The sequence below is a fragment of the Carassius auratus genome, chromosome 29, assembly GCF_003368295.1.
Source record: "Carassius auratus strain Wakin chromosome 29, ASM336829v1, whole genome shotgun sequence".
In the NCBI taxonomy this organism is placed as follows: Eukaryota; Metazoa; Chordata; class Actinopteri; order Cypriniformes; family Cyprinidae; genus Carassius; species Carassius auratus.
Genome location: NC_039271.1, coordinates 16,693,855 through 16,720,500, shown reverse-complemented (window position 1 = coordinate 16,720,500; position 26,646 = coordinate 16,693,855). Strand labels below are relative to the sequence as shown.

The following is a 26,646-nucleotide window of genomic DNA, read 5'->3' as shown; positions in this document are numbered from 1 at the left end:
TGGGATAATGAGGCCTGTTGTTAAACAGGTCTCTCCGTGCATGTGCGTGTATGTTCATACGGATCCCTGTGTGTAGGAGGACAGCCTTTATACATCCATCTCTCTTGAAGTCAGTTTTACTGTGATAGTGAAAATGGTTGGATTAAAGACAGAGGTGTGTATTTGTGTGGATATGGACACATGCTTAAGAACAGTGATTCAGGCTTGAATGGGATGAAATAGAGATTCTACACCAGAGGTTTAAAAATGTAAATAAAATGCAGATTTTATTTTCTTCTTTTATTTATGGGTTTTACCCTTGCAGATGAACAGTGCACTACTGAGCAATGCTCTTCTAGCACTTTCTCTGCATGTATTTGAATGTTTCTCTGATGGATCATTTGTAAGTTGTTGTAACCTTTTGAACAGAATGTGTGTGTGTGTGTTCGTGTGTGTTCGTGCGTGTGTGCGTGCGTGCGTGTGTGTGTGTGTGTGTGTGTGTGTGTGTGTGTGTGTGTGTGTGTGTGTGAAAAAGGTGAGTTATGCAACAACAAAAAGACAATAAAACAGATAAAGGAAACCTTAGACTTGCATTGAAAGAGAGAATCAAGCCATTATCTAGAGGTGAGAATATAATAGAGACTTTGGTAAGCTCTTTGGTTTTGAGCTAGTAACCTTAAGAGTATAATTCATTAACAGTCTTGCAACCTTGCACATTTGTTTCCATACAATTAGCTCTCACCCCCCTTAATAGTTGTTTTTGGAGGAGGAGATTCAAACTTTTTATCCAATTTAGCATTTTTGCATGAAATTGAAACAGCTCCTTTTTCTCATGATATTGTATCGGTTAAAATATTTTATCAACACCAGTGTTGATTTGTAAATTACAAACCCGATTCCCCAAAAATTGGGACACTGTGCAAATTGTGAGTAAAAAAGGAATGGAATAATTTACAAAGCTCATAAACTTATATTTTTTATTCACAATAGAATATAGATGACATATCAAATGTTGAAAGTGAGACATTTTGAAATGTCATGCCAAATATTGGCTCATTTTGGATTTCATGAGAGCTACACATTCCAAAAAAGTTGGGACAGGTAGCAATAAGAGGCCGGAACAGGTGGAGGACCAGTTTGCAACTTATTAGGTCAACTGGCAACATGATTGGGTATAAAAAGATCCTCTCAGAGTGGCAGTGTCTCTCAGAAGTCAAGATGGGCAGGGGATCACCAATTCCCTTATTGCTTCGGCGAAAAATAGTGGAGCAAAATCAGAAAGGAGGTTCTCAGAGAAAAATTGCAAAGAGTTTGAAGTTATCATCATCTACAGTTTATAATATCATCCAAAGATTCAGAGAATCTGGAACAATCTCTATGCGTAAGGGTCAAGGCCGGAAAACCATACTGAATGCCCCTGATCTTCAGGCCCTTAGGCGGCACTGCATCACATACAGGAATGCTACTGTAATGGAAATCACAACATGGGCTCAGGAATACTTACAGAAAACATTGTCGGTGAACACAATCCACATTGCCATTCGCCGTTGCCGGCTAAAGCTCTATAGATAAAAAAAATGCCATATCTAAACATGATCCAGAAGCGCAGGCATTTTCTCGGGGCAATTGCTCATTTAAAATGTACTGTGGCAAAGTGGAAAACTGTTTTGTGGTCAGACGAATCAAAATTTGAAGTTCTTTTTGTAAAACTTGGACTCCATGTCATCCAGACTAAACAGGACAAGGAAAACCCAAGTTGTTATCAGTGCTCAGTTCAGAAGCCTGTATCTCTGATGGTATGGGGTTGCATGAGTGCATGTGGCATGGGCAGCTTACACATCTGGAAAGGCACCATAAATGCTGAAAGGTATATCCAAGTTCTAGAAAAACATATGCTCCCATCCAGACGTCGTATCTTTCAGGGAAGACCTTGCATTTTCCTACATGACAATGCCAGATCACATACTGCATCAATTACAACATCATGGCTGTGCAGAAGAAGGATTTGGGTACTGAAATGGCCAACCTGCAGTCCAGATCTTTTGGCGCATTATAAAGAGGAAATCAGTTGAGCAACTAGAAGCCTGTATTAGACAGGAATGGGACAACATTTTTATTCCTAAACTTGAGCAACTTGTCTCCTCAGTCCCCAGATGTTTGCAGACTGTTATAAAAAGAAGAGGGGATGCCACACAGTAGTAAACATGGCCTTGTCCCAACTTTTTTGAGATGTGTCGATGCCATGAGATTTAAAATCAACTTGTTTTTTCCCTTGAAATCATACATTTTCTCAGTTTAAACATTTTATATGTCATCTATGTTGTATTCTGAATGAAAAATTGAAATTGATATTGTATCGGTTAAAATATTTTATCAACACCAGTGTTGATTTGTAAATTACAAACCCGATTCCCAAAAAATTGGGACACTGTGCAAATTGTGAGTAAAAAAGGAATGGAATAATTTACAAAGATGTTTGCAGACTGTTATAAAAAGAAGAGGGGATGCCACACAGTGGTAAACATGGCCTTGTCCCAACTTTTTTGAGATGTGTTGATACCATGAAATTTAAAATCAACTTGTTTTTCCCTTGAAATCATTTTCTCAGTTTAAACATTTTATATGTCATCTGTGTTGTATTCTGAATGAAATAATGAAATTAGAAACTTGCACATCATTGCATTCTGTGTTTATTCACAATTTGTACAGTTTCCCAACTTTTTTTGGAATCGGTTTGGTAATTGTTGTTAAGTTTGCAGAAAAAGATAATATCAAGGATCAACCATTGTCTTCAGAAGTTATTTTGTAAGTTTAATTGTGTGTGTGTGTGTATATATATATATATATATATATATATATTTTTTTTTATTTTTTTATTTTTTTTTTTTTTTTATCTGCTTATGAATTACATGTCTGAAGCCATTGTTCCAAGGCATTACTGGACAATCTTGACGGTAACAAAATGAAATGTTACCATCATTATAGGGGAATTTTTGAATTGACACCTATTCAAACGTAGCCATCTACTGTTAGCAAATAAAAAAATAATAAATAAAAAAACCTTAGCAGGCATAAAAATACAGTATTTTAGATTCTTAGATTCATACTTTATATTAGATTCTTCACCAGTGCCTGAATGCATTAATTCATTTATTTACTGTATTTATTTTTAACAAGCTCTTAAAAGAATAAAATTGACTGTTTATATTTTATTATATTACACTATTTTTTCATTACCCTGTTCATGTTTTATAAAAGGTATCTAAGCTCATGCTATATTTTGAATATAGTCTGTTGTACTTTATTGCTTAATATAATCTATACAGGATTAAATTTTTACAGGATTAAGTTGGCTAATTTCTTTGTATTACCCTTTCCTTTGAGAAAACCTTGGAAGTCTTTGAATATGAATATAAATTATCTCGGTCTCTCTCTTTTTCTCTGTAAATGTGTGCTTTGTCAGTCTCTCACAAGTCCATCACCATTCCTCACCCCTGCCAATCTCAGATGAAATCTTGCCTTTTGATCCTCCATTTATCAGTCCATCATCCTTTTTCTCTCCTTCCTCCTATCATTATTCCAGTCTGTTGTTGCTGACATACTGCATTTGTTACATTTATGCACATCGACTATTTGGGAATAAAGATATACACACGCAATCACACACTTGGCATTGCAAAAGATCAACTGCACGAATAAGATGCATCTACCCCCAAAACAGTTTGATGAAAGAAAACACTTCATCCTCTATCCGTCCGTTCATCTGCTCGCTCAGCTTTGACCCACATGGCGATATGCCAAAGTGAGGCTGCGCTGACGTTAGCGTGGCCAGTGTTGGTTGATACGTTGACAATGGAGGCTTTTGATTGGTGGTATGGTTGAATTCAAGAGAGCTTCTTGTGTGTTGGGTTTTTCTGAGCAATCACATGACGAAAGCCTAGCGTTCCTCGCAATAGAATGATTTGCATTCCTTGACCTCACACTGCTTGTTAAACACCAGATTCTTTCAGCTGGCCTCAATTTCCACTTTCCTCCAGTCGGTTTCTTCCATTTTTTTATGATCCCCTGCTGAGGTAGACCCAGACCCCAAAAGATAGGGCTTATCCCTATCTATAACTCTTTGAGTGTTTTTTTTTCTCTCTCTCTTTTTTTTCAAGGTCCTGCCCCACTGAAACATCTGCTTTTCCAGAACACCCCTGTTGGTGCAGTCCGCTGCCCTACATGATTTGGCTCAGGAGGGACAGACAGTGTGTTGAAGGGTGGACAGCAAGAATGTTACTGTTAACTCACCACATGTGGTAATAAAACTCCCTTTGCCTTCTAAATCCACTTGGAATTAAATAATTTGTGCCCCATTTTGAAGTCTCAGGTGTCCCCAGAATGTGTCACCTTATATACCCCACAGATGTGTCTTATGTCACCATGTTGTAAAGGCCTCTTTTTGAGTGGAAGCAAAACATACTATTTTTTACTACAAAAACAAAAAAAACACCAGTTTATTTTGATTATCATCTCTATCACACTCGAGTGCCATTGCAATTCTTGTGTTGTCAGGTAAAATATCTGATACATAGTTTTCTGAGCACAGATATATGGAGCACATGAAAAGAGAGATGGCTCTTTCAGCATTTGAGAAACAGTGCCATACGAAGAAACAGTGAATACTGATATAGAGAAACAGTGCATACTGATATAAAAAAACCATTAACCCCATACCAGTCACCCCCCCCCCCCTCCATTTTTTGGCATGGAGACAGAAATGACACACCCAAAATAAAAAGGTTTCTGCTTATGATTCTTTCTGACTAGTTACATAATCAGCATTTTTTTCACAAAGCTGACACTTCAAAGTTTACTGTTCAGGAATCAGAATTACTCAAACTGTTATGATAAAAGAGATGTATAAGCTCAAACATAAAAACAAAAATAAAAATATAAAAAACATATTTTTTAAATCTATTTAAAAAATGGTTGATGTAGGATATGAGTTTAGAAACACAGTGTAGCTAAAGCCACAAGTCTACCAAAGCTTCATTAGAAATTTCATAATCTAATCTGTAAAACTGTACATTTTATGAAATATTTTCTAAGACCATGTCATGTGTGTTTTTAGAGAAGGCTGATGTGATTGATTTATGGCACTTGTCATCTCTGTAAGATCTCACATGTAAACACTCCTGTGTGCTCTGTATGCTTGTTTGGCTTTGAAAACTTCCCCATTCGTGATTCTATTGCTCTCACCAAACGAGTCTTTCGCACCTCCGCCAGGTATGACACATTATCTGCATTATTCTTTTATCATTATTTTTTTGCTTTTATTCCCCCTTTATCAGCCTTTGTTGTGGTATTTTTAAGTTTTACAATCCATTAATCTCACTTCAGTCTCAGTATGCAATTAGCCCTTATTTATTAAAAGTCTTACTATAAAAATACAACAAAACATTTTCTTACGACCTTATGTGAGTTATTGTGACAGAAATGCATTATGAAGAAGAAATGCACCTGCTTTTAGTAGCATTAGAGCTAACGTTAGCATCAAGCTACATCAGACAATTTATGAAATTATTAGTACACTTTTACTCAAAACTCACTTTAAACACTGATCGAGTGTTTGTAATAACTTCCTTTTGCGATCACGGGTGGAATTTGGTCGTTTACTGTTGTATAAATGTGCAGCGATGAAAAAGGCTATAAATAGCATAAGTTAGCATTTTAGATGTACATTTTCGAATTTTTTTATAAAAATGCCCCAGATCTCAAGAAAATTGCATACCAAGCATTACTATCGTAATCACGGGTTAATTATTCGGATATTTCGTGTGTACAGAGGTATATCAGTGTTGTTGTGGGCAGATATGAACCAGGAAGTGTACAGGAAGCATGTAACATTATGACACTCTTGAGATTGACAAGGTGAAGGACCAATCAAGGTCTGACACATAGCACAAGAACACGGGATTACACACACACACAGATCACTGGGCGAGGCTATTTATCATCAGATCACGTAAATCAGTGGAAAATTAATAGAAATGAAGATTCTGTTTGAAGAAATATGAAGTAAACATCAGTAAATATATCCATATATCTCCGCGGATATGCATCTTTGGACTATAAATCTTTATTAACGCTGTTCAGTGAGTCTATGTGAACACAAAAAAAAACGCTGCCGACTTGACTGAATATGAATGAGTGGTGAATTTCTATTCAAAATGTGGCATAATACGGATTTATTATTTTGTACTCCTGACATAAATTACTAAATGTAAAACTAAACTGTCACTGCAACAATTTTTTAAACTTTCAATTGATGCAGTTTGTCCAGATCAAGTAAGAGAGTGATGTTTAACGTGCTGTGAAAGTGAAATAATAAACTGGGGCCTAAGAGGTCCCGTTTTTCGTGCTTTTTTGAAGCTTTGATTGTGTACAGTGTGCAATATAACGTGTTCATGTTTCAAATTTACCTATCTATATACCGCGGTTTTCACTGTCATATAAATGGGCTGATGACTTCCTTGTTCTATGAAGTCCCTCCTTCTGAAATACGTAACGAGTTCTGATTGTGCCAGCGGTTCCTGTGTTCTGATTCGACACCAGCTTAGCACACGCTGCCCTCCTGGAAATGTGATTGGGCTAGTTTTGAGAAGCAAGTGGGCAGGATTTGTTTTAAAAACTGCAGGAGATGTACTTATAATCCCAGGAGCGTTTTTACTGACGAGATGCACATGAAAATCGCATTCGATTTTTTTGCACATCCCTAACATCAATAATCTTTGTGCGAATCCAGCATTAAACTGATTGAGATTGAGGAAGCTGTCCTCACCAAAATATGCTGCACATAGTTTTACATGTGGATTATAATTTTAGGGAACCTAGTTAAACATAAATTGTAACCATTGATCTCGAAGTACAGGGTCCCTGGGAAGCCCAAACAAAGGTGATTGGAGGAAAATGGTATACTGTCCATGTCCAGAAAGATAATAAAAACATCTTCAAAGTTAATTAAAATGGTTATTTGGCAATAACGAAATTAAGATTTGCTTCGCCACTAGCAGGTGACATTTAATAGAAAAATAATGCCAAGCGTTAATAATGCATTAGCGTAAATACCCTATCCACATTAAGCATTTAAGACTCAATGAATATTTACTTATCATTTGAAAAACCTTTACTCACAGAGATTGATTGATTGAATGATTGTATCCACTGTAGAAGGCTTCAGTGTGTTCCTGCGCTCGCTGATGATGCATCATTATTCAGTCATTATTCTAATTATAAACATGGTCAAAACTTTTCCACACCTCAGACTTTGTTTTAGTCGCTGGTGCAACCAAAAGGTAATCGCCAGAGGCAAGCCTCCGTTACACTTAGATAGAAAATTGTTGGCAACGGCTTTAAAACTTACATTTGAGATACAGCAGTTTGTAATTATTGTTGTAGAGCAAAACAAAGTTTTCAAGGAATGTTAACCATAAACAGCCTTTATTTTATTTATTTTTTTGCAAAGTATTAGCCTAGCCATGGTGAATTAGCCTTCCGGGTTGGCCTAAACTGACGTCATGAGTGAAGAGCTCTAAACATCTAGAAGATAAAAGAAAAAAATGAATGAAAGGAAAGGAAAACACCTGTAAGGGAGAAATGTTACAATAGAATGCAAGGTTGGAAAAGTACAAGGATCTCTCTCTCTCTATCATTCTCACTCATCCTCTCAGAAGAATTCTCATCATTATCCTGGTATCTAAAAATATCACTGTCTTTATAGCTCTTTTTTCTGCTTTCTGGGTCACCCTCTACTTGCCTGTGCTGTTCCTGTCAGGATCTAACCAGCTGAGCCTCATACACGCAGCCTACAGCAACACACACACATTAATGGTTTCACGCCTCATCATCTTCATAAGTTGAATCCTCACATATAAGCACGTTAGTTTTGTACCTAAATGTGTGTGTGTGTGTGTGTGCATTATAGATCGACTGCTGTCATTTTACCAGCAGGATATTCTCAAAGGAAGGAGCATGAACTTTATTTGTAGTAGACAAAGTATTACGTTCATCCATCCTCAAATATCAGATTAGGATATCAGAAAAGGTTACCTATCTCCTCTCTCGAAACGAACAACAGCAGGCTGCTTTACTTAAAGGTTACTCGGATCTGAAAAAAATTTCATGTGATTTGTTCCTCTGCAGAAATATACTATTTTTTAAATTGGTGCTATTGTGGTTTTATTGTAGTCAGTACACTAGAAATAGCACAGGGTAAAAATTTACTATACTCATGGCTGTTTTTCAGGTAAGGGATAATGCATGGCTAGCTACTTGTTTTCCTCCACGGAGTGCATTAAAATTGTTTAATGCACAGCTAGAAGTGTATTATCCTGCTTATTCCATGATCATCTGCGAGCACTGACGAGTTGCTATTAATGATCTTTGCAGTGCAATATTTGACCAAAAGGGTAAAAGTGTTGGTCATTTTTGTCAGTTACGACTCCTTAACTAATTAATTGATAAATTAATAATTAATTAGGTGAAACTGTGTGCTTGAATTTGTCATTGCGTTGTTCATCCGATGCAGTGCATTAGATTATTATTGGTCATTTATGGTCTATTGAACATAACTGGACAAAAACATAGTTGATGACTAAAAACAATCATTGCATGACATGATACGGTCAGCAAACACTCTGGAGACACAAAGTTGCATGACAAACAACAGGTTTAATAAAGGAGGAGTCAAAAGAGAACAGGTCAATAATCCTCACAGGCTGTGTATGGTAGCTTGAAAGGTTCAAATGCTTCACTTATCAGATCATGTTCAGTTTCCTCCTCCTGATGAGCCACAGGAAACCACAGAGCTTAGGAATATTGGGTAAAGGAGATGCGATCCTGGGAGGAGCTTGCTGGTTAGCAAATATACAGGTTGTCCAGAAAGTCAGCATAGAAGCTATTAGACCAGACAGAGACACAGAGGGAGAATGCTGAGATAAAGGGAACTTGATTAGCAGAGACAGGTGGCAGTGCTTAGAAAGCAGGTGAGAGTGACCTGTTAATGTGACAGACGGTGTCCCTGATAATACACCCTCCTCCATGGGTGTCTCGGTGACAAGGACGGCCATGGCCCCTGGGCGCTGCATGATTCAGGTTACAGCGATGGTATTCCGCCAACAGGAAAAGGTCCAGAACATCATCCCGAGAGGCCCTGGATCTTTCCTCTGTGCCTTATCCTTCCCAGTCGATTAAGTACTCCCAAGCGGCCGTCGTCGCCAGGAGTCCAGGATCTCTCGGACTCAGTAGATGGTGGGTTCCTTGATGATTTTGGGAGGAGGAGGTACTTCGAATTCCACAGGACCTGAGGCAGAAGGAGAGAAGGGTTAGAGTGACAAGACATGGAAGGCTGGGTGAAAGCAATATTGGGCTGGAAGTTTTAGCAGGTAAGTGACTTCTTTGATCTTCCTCTGGATGGTAAATGGACCTATATCACCCTCTTGCTAGACAGGTGAAGACAAAAGTCCCTCGTGGATAGACATAGACAGTCCACCAGGTACTGTAGGTCTAGTCCAGAATGCGATTAACAGAATAAGTTGGTTCCCCATCTATGAGACGCGGCGGGGGAACCAGAGTAAGTGGATTAATATGTGTATAAAACACAGGTTTAATTTTGGACACATGAAAGGCGGGGTGTATCCTTCTGTATGCTGGAGGTAGTTTGAGGCGGACTGTCACCGGACTAATGATCTTGGTGATAGTAAACGGACCAATAAATTTGGGAGCTAATTTGTTAGATACGGATCGCAGAGGAATGTTATTGGTAGAAAGCCACACTTTTTGACCCACTACATAAACGGGAGCCTTTGACCGTTGGCAATCGGCCTTGGCCTTAGTGCGCTCCCTCATCCGGAGCAGAGTCTCGCGGGCTCTGGTCCAGGTGTGGTGGTACCTCTGGACAAACGTGTGAGTGGAGAGGACCATGACTTCAGATTCTAGACTGGGAAAAACTGGTGGCTGGTAACCTAAGCTGCACTGGAATGGAGAAAGGCCCGTGGCTGACACTGGTAACGAATTGTGAGTGTATTCCACCATAGAGAGTTGTTGGCTCCAGGAAAAGGATTCTTGGAGACCAAACATTGCAACGTCCTCACTAAATCTTGGTTGGCTCGCTCAGACTGCCCGTTACTTTGGGGATGATAACCTTTGGGGACGCTCCTAGCACTTTACAAAATTCTTTCCAAAATTTGGATATAAATTGAGATCCCCTGTCAGAAACCACGTCTACCGGGAGGCCATGAAGCCGAAAGACGTGATCTAGGACAGTTACCGCTGTCTCCTTGGTTGTCGGTAATTTGGACAAGAGAATTAAATGTGCCGCCTTCCAGAACCGGTCCACTATGGTCAAAACGACCATCATGCCATTAGAGGGTGGGAGCAATGTTAGAGCAGTGACCCCACTGAATGACTTCGGACCTTAACTCCTCTGGCACAAATAAACAGTTCGGTGGACAACCGGGCGGAGACGTTACCCCTTCTAAGGCCATCTTGACCTTCGATTCGACCTCCCATATGAGTTCTGAGAGCACTACTTTCTCAGGTAAAATACACTCGGGAGTCACCGGGCGGGCGGAGGGATCGAAAAGACATAATGAAGAATCGGGTTTGACATTTTTGGAACCCGGGCGGTACGATAAAGTAAAATCAAAGCGACCGAAAAAAAGTGCTCACTGAGCCTGCCTGGAATTGAGTCTTTTGGCAGTTCTAATGTACTCTAAATTCTTATGATCGGTCCAAACAATGAAAAGTACCCCTGAGCCAGTGATGCCACTCCTCTAAAGCTAATTTGACGGCCAACAATTCTCTGTTACCAATGTCATAATTGCATTCAGCAGGAGATAAAGATGGGGAAAAAACGCTCATGGATGTACCTTATCGTGAGACAGCACGTTGGGACAACACTACTCCTACCCCCACCTCTGATGCGTCGATCTCCACCACGAACTGCCGTGTGGGGTCAGGGGCTACAAGGATGGGAGCCGAAATGAAGCGGCTTTTGAGGTTAGTGAACACAGTCTCAGCTGAATCCGACCACCTGAACGGAGTACTGGGAGAGGTCAAGGCCATCAGAGGTGAGGCTAGTTGGCTGAAATTGCAAATAAAACGCTGATAGAAATTGGTGAACCCCGGAAACCGCTGTATGGACTTACGGGAATCTGAAGATGGCCAATCTATCACAGCCTTAACCTTGTCAGGGTCCATACGTATTCCCTCGGACGAGACAATATACCCTAGGAAGGGAACAGACTGTGCATGGAATACTCATTTCTCCGCCTTGACAAAAAGCCCATTCTCAAGTAATTTCTGGAGCACTCGTCTGACGTGTTGAACGTGTTCCTGGAGTCAGTATGTCATCCAGGTAAACATATAAACTGATCTACCATATCTCTCAACACGCCATTAACAAGTGCTTGGAAAATCCCTGGCGAGTTGGAGAGCCCCAACAGCAGGTTTTCCATTCATCCCCTTCCTGATGCAGACCAAATGATAAGCATTACGTAAATCAAATTTTGTGAATACGGATGCTCCCTGTAACCTGTCAAAAGCTGAAGACATAAGTGGTAATGGATAGGTGTTCTTTATCGTAATGTTGTTCAGCTCTCGGTAGTCAATACAAGGTCGCAGAGAACCATCCTTCTTACCCACAAAAAAGAATCCCGACTCCGCTGGAGAAGAGGAAGAGCGGATGAACCTAAATGCCAAGGAATCAGAAATGTATTTCTCCATGGCCTCCCTCTCTGGAATAGAAAGAGAGTATAATTTGCCTTTAGGCGGAGACTTACCTGGCGCTAAGTCTATGGCACAGTCGTAGGGACGATGCGGAGGAAGAGAAGCAGCACAGGACTTACTGAACACCTCCTTCAGGTCCAGATACTTCAGGTCCAGGGCACGTTTGATAATACCATGTTCTCCTTCTGAGAGACAGGGACAACAGGACAAGCAGAAACCAGACAAGACTCATGACAACCCTACTCCACAATAGGGATGTGCAACAGTGATCGAGTACTCGAGTACTCGACCGCAACAACGATAATCGATCACGTAAACGATGATCAAAATTATTATTATTTTTTTTTGATTGGTTATGGCAGCATGTTGGGCGGCGCCCTGATCTCTGATTGGTTAGCTTCCCACTTGATGCCTTAAAAGACGCAAGAAGACAGATAATCATGGCCTCAAAGTCACATAGTGATGGCTTGTTTCCCTTTGAGAAGAACGATGAAAATACAGTTCAGGGTAAGCTGTGCAGCGCCAAGCTGTCACACAAATCTACAACAAATACAATGCGCTATCATCTTAAATGTGTACATAAAATAGAGCGGCAACTCAGACGAGCATTGAATCACTTGCCGTAAGACCTAAATGCAACGCAGGCAGAACCGAGAAGATGACAAAGCTATTCGCTAAAATGGTGGTGAAAGATTTGGTGACCATTAGTTTCAGGGAGAGAGAAGGTTTACTTGTCCAGTGGTGCCTGGCTGTTCCTGCAACATCTGTTCCAGCGGAACAAATTTATTCCACTAAATGTGAACAGACTGCGCACTCGGCTCTCATCTGAGCACGTAGACCGACGTATCTTTTTCAATAGACATTTGAATGTTTCACCGGTTGTGGTAAATATAATATCCATTTTTTTAAATACTATTATTATTTCAGTTTTGAGATTTAGCCATAGTTAAAATATCTAGCTATTTGGCCTCTGTTTTATACCTTATAATAGTTGTTTGGTTAAACTTGGTGAACTTTTTTCTTTTAAACCGCTGGATCAAAATATGCTGCTAAAGTTATACTGGAAGACAATGTTTTGTTTAAAAAAATGCAGTTGAATAAAGTAGCCAAAAAAAAAAAAAGAAAAAGTATGTTTGTGGGTTAATTTTTAAATCACAGACAAATATTGAAATGGTCTTTAAAAAAAAAAAAAAAAAAAAAAAAATATATATATATATATATATATATATATATATATATATATATATATATATTTATATATATATGTATATATATATATATATATATATATATATATATGTATATATATATATATATGTAGCCTAATTACATTAAATATATTCGTAGAGATGACGAAATCAAAATTATTTGTTTGTAATAGTTTTTATCTATATTTTAAATCTTATTCAATTATTTAGCAATAATCAGTGATTTCCATGCTGTTAAATAATATTTTGGTTGATCAGAATGTGCAAATTGAATACAAAATATTAATGAAATATTAGAATACATTAAAAAAATAAATATAATATATAATATAATTTGAATTTATTGTACTTTTCATGTTTGTAAAGCGCAATCCGAGTTACACTTTCGGTCAAGTTCACATCTGCATCGCCAAATTTTTTTCAGATAAAAGTTGCAAGAGTTACTCTACATCTGATTAATTAACATGAACAATTATGCTGAAATTCATTTCATGCTCACATAAGCAATGCCCGATAATGATATTGATCTTAAATGTTTTATTTTTCTATTATTATTGTTATTCAGGGTATATACAGCAATCCTTAAGTTAAATTGACTACTTTTTAATACCTTTTTTACTACCATCAGAATGTTTTTTAAAACCATCACGACACTGAATTGCAAGTGTTAATCAGCTACCTTTCTATTATTTACACAGATTTTGACATATATAACATACAAAAAAGAATAGATTTAGAAACTGATGTTGACAACATATTGCACATTTATTTCACTTAGTAAATAAAAATAAAACAAACTACATAAAATGTGCAATGGAGAGAATGGATAATTCCAGCACACTGGCTGGCATTCATTGCAAGTTAATGCATTACAAACGGGCATCTTCTATGAACTGTTGCGGATTCACAAACTGCGCCACAAATTTGCGGCGGTGGTGGTGGAGGTGCAGCCGCGCAGACAGCTGAGATTGGTAGAATTAACTGCTCTCTCCGAGCACGCATTCCATTTTTATGTTTAGTGGATTGCATATGCGACCGAAGTGTGTTAGCTCCCATCCAGTTGACATTGATGTTTTTTTTTACACACCGAACAATAAGCCTGCCTGTTATTGTTGTCACGGTACCAAAATTTCAGTATTTGGTACCGATACCAGTGAAAATCCACGGTTCTCTGAACCAATTTCAGTACCAAAGCAAAACCCCAAAATATGCTAATTAAAAAAAAAAAAAAGTTTTAGCACTGAAAATAAAACTAATGCCATTCTTTATACTTATTTACAATTGTGTTTAAAGTTTTTCTACAATTTATATAATTATGAAAAACAGTAAACAAGTTTCACCCAAATTTAATTTGTCTTTTAATTTATGAAATTTAAACATTTTATTTTTGGTAAATAAAGGGGATTTGCTATTAATATTAAAACATGGAAGAAATATTGTGATTTATTTCTTTAAAAAATAAAGTTTAATGAATGCATATTTGTCCTTTTAACTGAACTTAAGACAGGTGGTGATGCTTAAGATATTTTTGGTCATTGAGGGTTTCTGTAAAAAAAATAGTAACAGATCAAATTAATTATTATTAAAAGATAATACTACTACTAATTCTACTATCATACTAATGTATATACAATGCACTATGAATTGATGAGCTGCTGGGTTCATGAATATTAATCATGTTGTCTGCGTTCGGTCAAACTGATTTTATTGAAATCAAAACAGCGACGGTACTAAATCTGTGCCAGCCAATGAAATTGCCATTTGCGCATTAGCTCCGCCCACTACCTGAGAAACCGGTATGTCTTCTGCTTGTTCGAAAAATTAATATGAATAATTCTAAATGAACTCCATTATTTTGACAGGAGACGACAACAAAGAATAGTTTAAATATAGCCTGTCCATTCAGCGTGGTAAGATTCTCGCTCTCTCTCTCTTTGCATGTGTGAGAAACAGCACTATCAGTAAAGCGACAGTGAGTCGTGCGCCTTCACAAAGAGTTTACAGAGAGCATCAAATACAGGTGCGATGTGCGTCCATTGAGATGAGCTGAAAAGTTCAGATCGCTTGATGGAGAGAGAACTCTGAAGCTCAGATGCTGAAATTAATGCAAGCGTCATGCGCTTCAGTCAATGTAGAAAACAAACCCGCACGTCTCTGCATTAATTCACACAGAGACGCGCAGAACACGGATTCATATTTCAAACAACTTTTGCGGCTTAACATTTACAGATACTGGTCCATATGGAGATTTGATTTGATTAATGTATGCTAACTTTGACAAATTCCATGACTGTCCATATTAAAATGTAAGTTTAATTTTCATGACTGGATTATGAGATTCCGTCCTCGTTTTCTGCTTCGCGGAAATCATAGCGATGCGTCAAGAACCGGGTTTGAACGGGACCTCGGTACTACCGGTACTTAAAGAAACCTGGTACCGTCACATTTAATTTTTTTTAGTACCGACTTGGTACCGAAGTACCAGGTCTTTTGACAACACTACTGCCTGTTATTCCTTACTACAGGCCTGAGCCAGTCCTTAAATGCTGGGTCATTAACCCAGCTATTAGAAAACTTGCATTTGCCCATGAAGACGACGATGGTTGGCCAGTCGTTGAAGATATGCCTTGAAGCAAGTCTAAAATAAAACGTAAGCCAGCCACTTCTGTTGAGCGCGCAGTGTTCTGAGATGATGTCGAACGACCACTGAATATGACGTCAGCATCAAACATACGTTGAGACGGAGAAGAAAGATCTTTGATTATGTGCCCAGATATGCTAAAGCCCATATTTAAATGAACTAACGTGAGCGCAGATAGAATTTCAATCAGAATAGGACACCTGATAGTCTGAAAAAATAATACCTAATTTGGGAAAAAATAATACCTCTGAGACCACATTTAACACCTTTAATGGCCTTTGTTATGTTTTAACTGACTAAAAAATATATAAAACTCTTGGGTTAAACCACGTTCAAATAACACAACCAACATTCAGGGATACTATTCTTCTTCTGGATTTATTACTTTAAGGAACACAACTCACAATTACAAGTGGCAGTGCCACCAGCAGGCACAATGGGGAAATAACGATATTACATACATAACATTTCCTCCCCTCTTAATCAACAAACAAAAAAGAAAAACAATGCATTTTCAACTACTCAAAAATTATGCCTTTTTTTTCTTTTTTTCTTTTTTTTAACTAGAGGTAGAGGGTAGACTGCCTCTTGCCTCGAGCCAGTTCGAGGATTATTCTGCCCCTTGTCAGAACAGGCTCAACTACAAAAACTAATTACATTTCAGTTCAACAGGAGTTTCTCATGGCTTTATAATGTCATGGCTGGATAACGTCTGACCTGCACTGATGGAATGTTGAGTTTGCCATGATTTATCTGAGACTCTGATGCGTCACTGTTAACATCCTGTTCCCTGGTTGGTGATGCTGAAGAAGTGTCATTTACAGAGGTCTGTAGAGGAACCGGTACATCACTGATGTCAGGTGGTTGTGTCACCTGAGCTTCAGCTGTTTGATTCGGAATGGACAAGAGTTGATCAGCATGGCGTCGCCATTCCGCAGAAGTTCCTACATCCACACTATAAGACACTGGACCACTTTGAGCCGTCACCACACCTGATGTCCATCTTTCTCTCCCTCTGTAATCACGAGCCAGAACTGCATCGCCGACTCCAAACTGTCTTGGTTTTGAACGACCAGCACGGCGGAGGACCTGGGAGGTCTGTGAGAGTCGCACAGCAGCTATCACACTGGGTTTCAAGGCATCCAGCCGTGTGCGCAGTTGTCGTCCCAAAAACAACATAGAAGGGGCCTCTCTAGTCGTTGGATGTGGTGTGTTGAGATACGTCAGCAAGAATGTTTCCAACCGTCTCTGAACAGTGGAAGAACCCTTAGATGCCTTCAATGCTTGTTTTAGCGACTGAACAAACCTCTCAGCCTGCCCATTGGTTGCAGGATGATATGGGGCTGAACGGATATGCTTCACATGGTTGGCTTTCAGGAAAGTTACAAACTCCTGAGAGACAAATTGTGGTCCATTATCACTCACCAGGACTTCAGGCAGTCCATAATGACTGAAAAGGTTCCGCAAAACTTCAATTGTCCTCCCCGCTGTTGTTGATGTCATCAACTGCACCTCAGGCCACTTCGAATGTGCATCAACTACGACTAGGTACATGTGACCCTCACATGGGCCAGCAAAATCTACATGAATACGTTCCCATGGTCTGCTTGGCCACTCCCATGGGTGGAGGGGTGCTTGGGGTGGCATTTTCTGTATTTGTTGACATGACTGACACATTTTCACGCACAGTTCAATGTCAGCATCAATACCAGGCCACCACACATAACTGCGAGCAATGGCTTTCATTCTGACAATTCCTGGATGGCCAGTGTGCAGTTCCTCCAGTACTCTTTTCCGCAGCTTAAGGGGAACCACAACTCTCATGCCCCGCATTAAGCACCCGTGTTGGACGGACAGCTCAGCGCGTTTGGAGATGAAAGGTGAGAGTTCGTTATAACCAGTCAGGTTGACAGCTTGGGTCCCTTTTATGACCGTTTCGATGACTGTAGACAAGGTTGAGTCACTCATAGTCTCACGTCGGATATCCGTGGCACTGACAGGGATTTTCTCCATTTGTTCGAGGTAAAATAGCTCTACTGCATCCATTTTCTCACTGTGTTCTACTTGTAACGGCAGACGGGAAAGACCATCAGCATTTGCATGATGCTCAGCTCTTTTGTACTCTGTTGTATAATTGTGCGCAGACAAAAGTAATGCCCACCTTTGCATCCGTGCTGCCAACATAGACGGAATTCCTTTTTGTGGCCCAAAGATCGTAGTAAGGGGGCGGTGATCCGTGAAAAGCGTGAATTTCCGTCCGCAAAGATATTGATGGAATTTTCTGACCCCAAACACTATGGCTAGAGCCTCGCGCTCAATCTGTGCATAATTCTGTTCTGCCTTGCTAAGTGTGCGTGATGCGAAAGCTATTGGCTTTTCTTTACCGCTGGGTAGGATGTGGGAAATGACGGCACCAATGCCATAAGGTGATGCATCACATGCAAGCCGAATTGCATTCTGAGGGTCATAGTGTGTCAAAACATTTTGTGACACCAATTGTTCTTTTGCCTTTTTAAATGCAGCATCACACTCCTCAGACCACTGCCAGCGTTTCCCTTTACACAACAGGGCATTCAAAGGATTCGCTATGTTTGCCAGATTGGGTATGAATCTCCCATAATAGTTTAACAGGCCTAGAAATGATCTTAGCTGTGTGATGTTTGATGGAATTGGCGCATTGACAATTGCATGTACTTTTTTAGGTGACTTGTGCAAACCTTCTGCATCAATTATGTGACCCAAGTATTCCAGTGAGTCCTTGAAAAAGTCACATTTCCCTTTTTCAGCATGCAACCCAAACTGCTCCAGTCGTCCAAGGACTGCATCCAGGTTTTCCAGGTGTTCAGCTTCAGTCCGCCCGGTAACCAGAATGTCATCCAGGTAACAATGGACATTTGGCAGACCCTGTAATATTTGGTCCATAGCTCTCTGGAAAATAGCTTGCGCCGAAGAGATCCCAAATGGAAGGGCGATTGTACTGGAATAGTCCTTTTTGTGTAGAAATTGTAAGGAACTTCCTGGAATCCTCTTCGACCCTCATGTGACAAGTCCAATTTGCTGAAACACTGTCCCCCTGCTAATGAAGCGAACAGGTCCTCAATGCGCGGTAATGGATAGTATTCAATGTGTAAGACAGGGTTTATCGTCACCTTAAAATCACCACAGATGCGCACGTCTCCATTTTTATTTACAACAGGAACTATTGGAGTAGCCCATTCACTATGCTCTACTGGTGACAATACTCCAATTTCAGTGAGACGTTTCAGCTCCGTTTCGACTTTTGGACGAAGAGCATACGGAACGACTCTGGGCTGGCAAAACTTGGGTTTGTTTTCAGGTTTCAATGTTATTTTAGCGGTGATGTTCTTCATTTCTCCCAAATGTGTAGAGAAAATAGCAGCATGTTTCTGCAACACAGATTCAAGCGTCTTCAATCTGACTGCTTTAATTTCTTTCCAGTTCATTTTGATCTGACGCAACCACTCTCTGCCATAGAGTGGTGGATAGTCTCCTTGCACGATATACAATGGAAGAACAGCTGTCTGCTTGCCCAATTTCACATGCACATCAATTACACCTTCAGGACGCAATGCTTGCCCAGTGTATGTTCGAAGAACAATGTCCGTTGAGCATAGGGGCAGGTGTTTCAATATTCGATCATAAGTCTCTGTTGAGATCAATGACACTGCTGCGCCCGTGTCCAGTTCCATTTCCAGTGGTGTACCTTCAATTTCTGGTTTCACGGTGATACTAGACTTTTCTCCTGGCTGCGACAGTTTATACAGAGCTAAATCTGAGTCTGTGTCATCCTCATTAGACACTGCATCAGCATCATTTCCCTTTTTTATGTAGCCTTTCTGCTTAAATGCTTTCGTTGGCCCTGCAGCTTTTGCTGTTTTTCCACTCTTTGTTTTTCTGTCATCATAAACGTTACTTTTCCTGCAAACGCGACTGATATGGACTTTTTATCCACAAACATTACAGTTTTTGTCTTTAAGACAACAATCATCATCATTATGGTTATTTTTTCCGCATCATTTGCATTTGTTCCCAGTCTTACTCTTTGATAAAGATTGCATTTACCGTCAGTGATCCGCTGAGTTGGTGTGCTTCACGTGACGCTGTTTCCATGGAGACCGCCAACTCTACCGCTCTCTGAAACGTCAGCGTAGACTCAGTCAACAAGCGTTTTTAAGTAGCCTCACTCTTTAGGCCACACACAAATCTATCGCGAAGTGCATCATCCAAATGTCCCCCAAATTCACAGTGTTCTGACAACCCTCTAAGCACTGCAACATACTGTGTCACCGACTCGCTCTCCTCCTGATTCCGCCGATGGAAACGAAAACGCTCCGTGATGACCAGGGGCTTCGGCGAGAAGTGCTGCTGTAGCGTGTCTGTAATGTGCTTGAAGCTTTTCTCTCCCGGTTTTTCTGGCGCGTTAAGACTTCGGAGAAGTCCATATGTTTTGATTTATCACTTTTTAATACTTTTTAAAACCCCGCGGACACCCTGTTATTATTGTTATTATTGATGTTATAATAATGCAGCCGAGCTTTTTTTCCGTCATATTTGTGGACATAATTCAATTCATATGGCTTCGAAAACGCACAGGTGGTTCATGGAAAATAAAACTCAACTTAAAAATAAAACTTAATTACACCCATTACACTTAATAACGTAGATGAGAATATAGCACAAATCTGCCATACATTTATAATGAGAACTTTATAGGAATCTATAGTAAAATCTGTCCTTGCCCATCTTTCAGCGCGCTATCATGAAAACGCATCAAAGGGAGCTCGCGCGCTCTCTCTCTCTCACTCTCTCTCTCTCTCTCTCTCTCTCTCTCTCTCTCTCTCTCTCGGTCTAACGCATAACTTATCATCCTTTTGTGCTGATACAAGTTGTAATGTTATGTCTGATATGTATCTCAGTTATCTGATTTATCATAGGATGTGTCATAGAATTAGCTTCCGTTTATTGGTACACTCTTCACCTCAGGCAGATATTTCTTGCTCCTTTATTAATAACATTGCTTGATCATAATCATAATCTAACCTGTCCTTAACATGTGTTCATGTTTTCATAGACAGATTTTCATGTCAGATTTGTATTTTTATAACAATCTTCAGATTTCTTCATTATATACATTATGACCGTGCCCCGCCCCCCGCATTAAGCCCCACCCCCGGTTAATAAAGGGAACTTGATTGGTAGAGACAGGTGGCAGTGATTAGTAAGCAGGTGAGAGTGACCTGGTTAATGTGAAGGGTGGTATGGCTGGATCCTTGATAAATACACTGACATAATGTTTTTTTATCCATATCAAAATAGTAGTACCGTATTTTCCGGACTATAAGTCACACTTTTTTTCACAGTTTGGCTGGTACTGCGACTTATAGTCAGGTGCGACTTATTTATCCAAATTAATTTGACATGAACCAAGAGATATGAACCAAGAGAAAACATTACCGTCTACAGCCGCGAAAGGGCTGGTAATGTACGGTAATGTGCATGCTGTAAATTTGACATGCTGGCGGTTTTACGTATACAACGACCACGGTTCTGATGTTAAAGGTGTAGCAAAGTCAACCCTGTGTACATTGATTTTCCCTAAAACTGTGGCTTGGTGGCACTATCAAAGATCTTTTTGATGCTTCTCATTTTATACGTTACAGCAACAGTGACTTAACCAATGGAGTGAGTTTTGTGCATATGAGTTTGTCCAACCAATGGCTAAACAGAGGGTGGGCTCACAAAACCAACATTTACTTTAGTTAATATTAGTTGATGTATTAACTAACATGAACAAACAATGAACAATACATGTATTACAGTATTTATCTTTGTTAATGTTAATGAAAATACAGCTGTTCATGTTAATTCTCAGTGCATTAACTAATGTTAACAAGCACAACTTTTTAGTAAATGTTGAAATTAACATTAGCCAATGTTAATCAATGCTGTAGAAGTATTGCTCATCCTTGGTTCATGTTAACTAAAGTAGTTAACTAATGAACATTATTAAATTGTTACCATTCAGTTAAATCACACTAGTGGCACTATACACTTCAGCTTTAAGAAAACTGATGATTAAAAAGGATTATTTTATTTATTTTATTTTATTTCATTTTATTTTTTGCCTCAGGCAGCCAGGGGGCATTATACATGGTTTATTGCTTTGTGAGAAAAGTTTAGGCTGATTATATAGATTGGAGCACACAATTGTGAGAACAAGACGGGAAAATAAACTGCAGGTAAAAAACATATATATATATAAATCAATTTAATTTAAATTAAATGTAATTCTATTTAAAAAAAAGACCACATTAAAAGGACTGTGAGTGAAAAGGAACCGAAAAGTTAAACTGCCATTAAAATTAGTGGGGAATTGACTGGAACATTTAACAGCAGAAATGTGGTAAATACTGTAATTTTTTTTTTTTATTTAATGGACACACTTGTTTTGTTAAATGTAATGAAAAAGCATTGAAAAAAATGGGGCTGTATCTTGGAAAATGTCTTGAAAGTGTGTGTGTGTATGTATATATATATATATATATATATATATATATATATATATATATATATATATATATATATTAGATTAGATTCAACTTTGTTGTCATTATGCAGAGTACAAGTACAGAGCTAATGGAATGCAGTTAGCATCTAACCAGAAGTACAGACCAAAAGTTTGGACACACCTTCTCATTCAAAGAGTTTTTTTTTTATTTTCATGACTATGAAAATTGTAGAGTCACACTGAAGGCATCAATGGCTTTTTACCCAAGAAGGAGAGTGATGGGGTGCTGCGCCAGATGACCTGGCCTCCACAGTCACCGGAACAAAATGGCCGACATGTGCAAAGCATCTCTCGGGGAACTCCTTCAAGGCTGTTGGAAGACCATTTCAGGTGACTACCTCTTGAAGCTCATCAAGAGAATACCAAGAGTGTGCAAAGCAGTAATCAAAGCAAAAGGTGGCTACTTTGGAGAACCTAGAATATGACATTTTTTCAGTTGTTTCACACTTTTTTTTATAATTCCATATATAATTCCACATGTGTTAAGTCATAGTTTTGATGCCTTCAGTGTGAATCTACTATTTTCATAGTCATGAAAATAAAGCAAACTCTTTGAATGAGACAGTGTGTCCAAACTTTTGGTCTGTACTGTACATAAAAGTGCAAAGTAAGTAAAGCTATGATATAAATAATGTACAGTGGAGATCCTATATAAAATATTGAGCAGAGTATATACAGAATATAAATATGAATGCAATGTAGGGATTGTATGTACATTAATAACAGAGCAATGAAGGATTATATATACATTATGAACAGCAACAACGTGAGAACAGTGGTAATAAATACCGTTGGAAGAGTGCAAACATATTGTTAAACAATGTATTCTATTCAAAATAACAGTAGTGCAATGATATTTTTTATAGAAATAGTTAACTGTGCTTGTACAGTAACAACTTTAGACAATTTATAGTGTAATAGCTTTAACCATGTGCAAAATATGAATAGTGCAAATACAATGTATGTAAATTACTGTGACCAGTGCAGTAAGAGAGCAGGTGCAGGTTAGATTGGTGGTGTGGCGTTCAGAAGTGTCACACCCTCAGGGAAGAAGCTCTTCCTGAGCCTACTCTTCCTGAGCCTATATATATATATATATATATATATATAGACCTGGTTGGAGCATTTTGTTATATTGCACAATATTTATAACAAATAGCTTAGTTGTCTCTGCAAATTAATAGAAAAGAAAGAAGTCTTTAGAAAAGAAAGATTAAATACTTACACATATTAGTAACACTGTTTTTTATATGTACAGAATTCTATTTTTCAGACTGAAAAAGTGAGGTGAGACAGACTGAAAAAAAGTAAGAGAGACATTAAGAGCAGTTATATGGTAGTTCTTTGTAAGTGGTGAAATACAGTGTGTATGGGTGTGTGTGTGTGTGTGTGTGTTAACAAGCTGGAAGTGTGTGTGACTCACAGCCCTCACTTTGTTCATCTGTGTAAAGCACTTCTGTAGAGCTGTGCGCAGAAGTGTACTCACCTGGCCAACCGTACATTCTAACCAATGAGAGACAGAGAGAGAGGTTAGTTGCAAAATCAGAGCTTTTATAAAGTCCATTAGCCGAGGAGAAAATCTAAAGCTGATTTCCACATGTGGACCGCAGTGCCAGACCCCTGACTTCTATCTTAGCCCCCCTTAAAAATATGCAGTTAAGCTGTCAGCCCCCTTAAAAATCTGTGATGACGTGACCTCTTCATGTTTTCTTCATAAAAAGACTGGGTGCATTAAGATACCTGAAGGTATTTCCCCTTACTAATTGTTAAAAAAAAAAAAAAAAAATCCATAAAATCACGCAGTTGCTCCAGATGTGTTGGCAGCATATCCATGATACGAATCTCCCATTACACAACATCCCAAATTTGCGAGCATGCAGAACTCAGCACTGAACAGAATTTCTGCGTTTTGAGCGGTGAGTGGATTCCGTCACTTGATTGGCCATTGCACTCAAGAAATCGACAGATGTAGACCAGTCAAGATAATACTATGAAAAGCCCTGCATCATAAGTTGACAGGATTAGTGATGAGAAGTACGGTTCAGCAGCATCATCTTGCATAAGTTTCTTACATTCAAGTTTTTAAAACACCCAAATACATGCACTGATGTGCAGATGTGGATGTTTTACATGTCTTAAAAGTATAAAGTGAATAAGCTAGTCATCAGCTTTTTACAGAAACCATGAATCGTACATTTTTTTTTACTTAAATTATAACCTGACTACGCAATAGTCAAACTGGTATGAAACAAAAATGAAACAATTGTTTCGAATGATGGATTTGCTCATAGTTTGTCTTATATTACTAATTATTTTGCACCAGATAGACGTGCAGACAATGTCAAAATGTAGCTCGTGATAATCTTTAAAGCTGCAATACAATGCCTTTGTCAAATGGTGTTATTTTGAACCATAAGGAGAATCCCTTTCTCCTCCTCTTAGATATGTTATATACTGTACTTACTGTATAACAGAGATATGTTTTCTTTGTTTTTTTTTTTTTTTTTTTTTTTTAAAGTAGAAATAAGTCAAAAACATCATTAAAGAGTTTCTTTTTTTTTCATGTCTCTGACACAGATGTTTTCATCCCCATAATACCAATTAGTTATTCAAAATGGTAAATAGATGTTTCAAATGTGCAGCTTTCCATATGAATCCATTTTGACAGCATGTGTGTGTTATCTAGGAAGCTAACAAATAGCTAGCATCTCATGTTACTTCTTTGAGAGTTTGGTAGCAAATGCCTTAATTCCAGATGCTGATTTGGCCCTGTGCAATTTTGTCGAGATTGATTTGGGGTTTGCCTCGTGTTGCTTCTTTCTTTCATGATGTTTCATGCTTTGCTTTGGTTAGCAGGATATTTCTCCAGAGAGCTGGCGTGAGGTTTCCTTCTGCTAAGTTTTAGATCAAAGTTTTATGAGAGGGGGAGTGACTGGTCAACTGAGTGTGTGTGTGTGTGTGTGTGTGTGTGTGTGTGTGTGTGTGTGTGTGTGTGTGTGTGTGTGTGTGTGCGTGTGTGTGTGTGTGTGTGTGTGCTGTATCCGATCAGTGGTTGTTGGAGTCTGTCATTAGAATGTGAAGATATATATCAGAGCACCATCCACTAACACCAGCTCCACAGGTAAACATATCCTTAATAGGATTCCTGTGAGACAGCCGTGTGTGTGTGTGTCTGTGTGAGGAAAGAATGAGAGAGATGGGGTTAAGGTGAAGTTTACCGTAACCTCAATCTCACTCCTAATCCTTCCTAAAAGGGAACATGACAGAACATGATTCCAATTCCAGAACCCAACTCAAAACAAAACCACACAGAGCTCTCTCTCTCTCTCTCTCTCTCTCTCTCTCTCTCTATCTCTCTCTCTCTCTCTCTCTCCTTATCTCCTGAAATAGGGCGCCATGTTAAGTTGTTATAATAGCCGAACTGGCAGCTCAGTGGAGTCTTGAGTACCATTTCTAGAACTTAAACTTGTTTTATCCATCTTGCATGTAGACATGGTGGGCATGTTAGGTTAAAGACATGTCAGATATATATGAACTAAAGTAACTCTCGGTCCTAAATAAGCAAGATGCGCTAAAAATGATAAAAGCTATTTTTTTCCCATGTCGATTTAAGCAAAAAATCACCTGGAACAGTGTACTAAAGCAATTTTAATGGGTAGTTTTATTGCTTTTTTTAAGATATGATGCAAGGTGTCCAAAAGATTATTATTAACTGGAATTGTTTTTTTTTTTGTTTTTTTTACTATGTTTTAACTATGTTACCATTCTTTTTCATTTTAATTAAACACACATGCCTTATAACCAGTTAATTATATTTTATAGTTATTGTAGTTTGCATAACCTGATTTTACCAAGTGAGACATGTTCCTGGGACAACTTCTTTGTTGTCCCTGGAACAAAATTGTGATTAACCAATCAGATTTGAAAAACAAGTTTATAGATTTTGAGAAGTTTATGGTCAAGACTACATTTTTTGAGTACAGTCCCCAATGATTTTTCATAATATACTGTTTTAAGCAATAAATATGTTCTGATTGGCTGAGATATTTTGGAATGTGTAGAAGTTTTGCTATTATTTCTTTTTTTCTCTCTCTTTCTGTTTATTTCTTGTTACATACTTATTATAAATAATTGGACAGTCTGTGAGTGTGAAGCAGAACGGATTAACATTTAACTTCTGTTTCTATGTTTGAAAATATTAAAAACGTTAAAATGTTTGAGGTCAGTATGATATGTGTGTGTGTGTGTGTGTGTGTGTGTGTGTGTGTGTGTGTGTGTGTGTGTGTGTGTGTGTGTGTGTGTGCATGTGCGTATTTCGGGGTACTGTTAGGATCTCAATTAGGATTTGTTTGTAGTAATCAGAATTAAAATAATACAGATCCATGGTATGCCATTGTTTAGATTGCCAGATAAATGGGTGGGTGGATGGATAGGAGTGTGTGGGAGTGAGTCAACCTACA

At 38.6% G+C, this 26,646-nt stretch overlaps 1 pseudogene; it reads right to left on the bottom strand.

Moving 5' to 3' along the window:
- Positions 1-16,284: 16,284 nt before the first annotated feature.
- On the bottom strand, positions 16,285-19,307 carry LOC113047750 (uncharacterized protein K02A2.6-like; annotated as a pseudogene).
- Positions 19,308-26,646: the final 7,339 nt, after the last annotated feature.